Raw genomic sequence first — 3,248 nt, forward strand, 5'->3', positions numbered from 1 at the left:
TCTCACAAATGCCCCACTTTGGACAAAAGTTTGCCGTTGAATCACACAAAGCAGAACCAGCCTCAGCAGCTGAGAGTGCTGGATTTTGAAAACTCAGCCCCTTCTGCTAAGACAACACCCAACCGGAGCCCCCATGTACAGCCTTGCGAATCTCCCCCTTTGCCTTCCTTGGTCATCTCTACAGGGAGTCATCCCTGCTCTGGGAGAACCAAAATCATCCTTCTACGCCTGGAGGAGATGCCGTCCCCTTGTCGGCTGTGGTGCTTGTTCATCCCCAGCACCACTTCTCAGTGGCAGCAGAACAGCCCGAAAGCTCAAGGAGGTGCCACAGGCATCTCTGGGCAGGGCTGGCAGGAGACAGGAGTTCTAGTTCCAGCCTGGCACTTACTCAGCCAAGTAGCTTAACTGCTAAGCTTGTAGCATCAGAAGCTAAACACTGTACAGGTTCCCTGAGCACAATGCCATGCTCACTCCCGAGACGCTTAAAAACCACAGAAGGGTTCAGCACCCACAGCCTTGTCATGCTGGATTAAAGACCAGATTCCTCTCCCATCACGCAAGACCACATAGTGGAGCATTACTTGTTCCATAGAGTAATCTTAGAAAAAAGCAGTAGTAGCAGCCGCATTTGTGCCTGAGACCATCACACATCCCCTTGGTCATTGTTGCTCTCTGTGACTTTTCATGTTGAGCTGATCTTTGAGTGGGGAGATGGAGAAACGAGAGAGTCTGAGATAAGAACCTCCAAGGATGTGAAAGAACCTGCTAAGAAAGCAAAGCACCATTGCTGCATGCAGAAGGTACTGACGGCACATACAAAGAGCCCAGGCCTCGGGTACTTACAGCCAGCCAGGTTACCTCCCAGGCACAACCTTATTCTTCTTTCTACGGTCATCAGGAAAAGCTCTGTTGCAATAGGTACCAACATCTCCTCTCTTCCAAGTGTGTTGTATGCGTTATGCAGCTCCTGTGGTAGCAGAGAGCAGCTCCAGCAGCTGGTTGTGTCAGCCCTTGCTGTGGCAGCACACAGCACAGCCATCACTTCGTAGCACTGGCAACAGTAATGCCCGTTTCTGGGACTGGCTGGGTATTTTCTGATAAAATGTTTTGGGGTTTTCCTTGGTCAAAATACACTCCATCACTAACGTGAAGAAAGAGAAATATAAACCTTTTTTTTTTTTTTTTTTCTTCTGTCTAAAAATTTCATCACAATAGCGTTTCACATACATGTTTGGAAGTTGAATTTTGTCGTGAAATGGAATTCTCCTTGCTAATCAGCTGGCAGGTTCTAGTTTCTCTTTAAGCACACTGTCTCCTTGGATCCTATCAGCTTACAACGAGGTACAGCTTGGCACAGAAATCCTCTACACATTCTCTGCCATTACAAAATAAATTAGAGGCATTATCATTTCTACAAATTCCTTTCATCCTTTTTCCCTCTGACTACCCAGGCACAAAGAATGAAGCAGTTTGTGCCATGCCGTGCCTCCTGCAGCTGCACATGCCACAACCTCCAGGCTCAACCATTTGCACATCGCCACATTCGCCTGGCAGGTGTCAGCGGGTGCGTTAGGTGAGACGAGTTACCCCCAAATATTGCACAGCAGAGGAAGCAATGTATAATACTGCCCAATGCCTGCACGTGCACTGCACATCAGGGAGAAGTGCACGACTCTCTCCTTCCAAAGTGCCTCACGGTTTCAGAAAATCAAGCTGTGAAAGCGCAGACAACATCAGTAGCAGCTCTCAGTCCCACTCGGTCCAGCTCGCTCAGTCAGATTCCAGAGCCACCTCCATCCACGCTGGAAGCACACACTGTACTTCATACAGAGACTTACATCTGTGGGATGAGTGAAGCTATAAAAAGTGCTGACAGCAAATTTGCATATGTTGCTACTGCTGCTGCTTATATAAGAGATTTCTAGCTAACCACAAATACAAAAAGCAATGCCCAAAATAGATTTTAAAACAAACCACTTGCAAATGTGACTGAGTGACACATCTCCCCACCCCTGTGAAAATCACTTCTCCAGAAAACAGCCAGTGTTTCCCCGAAGGGTCCCGTGCAAAGCACCTCCTGCAGTATGTACCCCAGAGGTCTAACACCACCTCTTCGCCTTGGCATCTCTTCTGTCCTGCAACACAAACTGGGACACACCTGAGACTCATCCTAGGTTGCTCTTGGGTCTGGAGCTGCACAGATCTCTCTGCATCGTCCCAAGCACCTTTGATGCAGGTGAGGGAGGAGGCAGGCAGCCTCTGGGGAGGAAACATTTTCTTACCTTCAGCTGCTAAGAAATCCCTCCCTGTATCACACACCACATTCCACCTGCTCTATACTCATGTTCACTGTGGCAGCGCTGGCTTGAAGGGCTGCTCATCGCCCATATCTACAGAGGTTCCTCTTTGCACCAGGCTGCGAAGGACAACTGCTTAACCTGGGACTGTAACAGTCTGGTACAGAGGATCCCTGCATGGCCCTGCTCAAATGGTCAAAAGGCCAGGCAAAAACATAAAAGTACGCACGATGGAGGAAATGGTCAGAAGATGCAGCTTCTACTCCCTGACTTTCAGGTCTCATGGCTGACGTAGCTATAAATCACCAAAGGAGGGGTGAAGGTTGAAGCTGACAGTGTATATACTCAATGGGATATGGTTCACAAGCAAGAAGATCCATCTTTCCCCGAGCCCTTGAGTTTGCAGTAGAGTGTTGCTTGCTCACAGGCCAAGCTCAGTCACAGCACAACTGTGTGAATTTGGCAGCACTCCTTCGGATTCCTCTGGTGTCAAGGGACTCTTCTGTTGAGGAAATATTGGTTGGGGGCTGTTTCTCCATGAACCTACTATCTTCAAGAGCACAACAGTATAAGAAACAGTACTTGGCTTCCCAGCACAAGGAAGACAAGGGCATACTGGAGAGAGTCCAGCAATGGGCCACAATGATGATTAAGGGATTGGAGCATCTGTCATACAGGGAAAGGCTGAAAGAACTGGGGCTGTTTAGCACTAGGACAAGAAGGCTTGAGAGCGATGTTATGAATGTGTAGAAAAACCTGAAAAGGATGAGACACAACAGGCACAAATTAAAACACAGGAAATCCCTTTTTAACATAACAAAAAAAAAAAAAGTGAAGGTAGTCAAACACTGGAACAGATTGCTCAGAAAGATTGTGGAGTCTCCATCCTTGCACATATTCAAAACCTGACCAGACACAGCCAGGAAAACTGGCCGCGTTCAGTTTCCCGGG

The sequence above is a fragment of the Charadrius vociferus genome, unplaced genomic scaffold (assembly GCF_000708025.1).
Source record: "Charadrius vociferus isolate BGI_N301 unplaced genomic scaffold, ASM70802v2 scaffold415, whole genome shotgun sequence".
Classification (NCBI taxonomy): Eukaryota; Metazoa; Chordata; class Aves; order Charadriiformes; family Charadriidae; genus Charadrius; species Charadrius vociferus.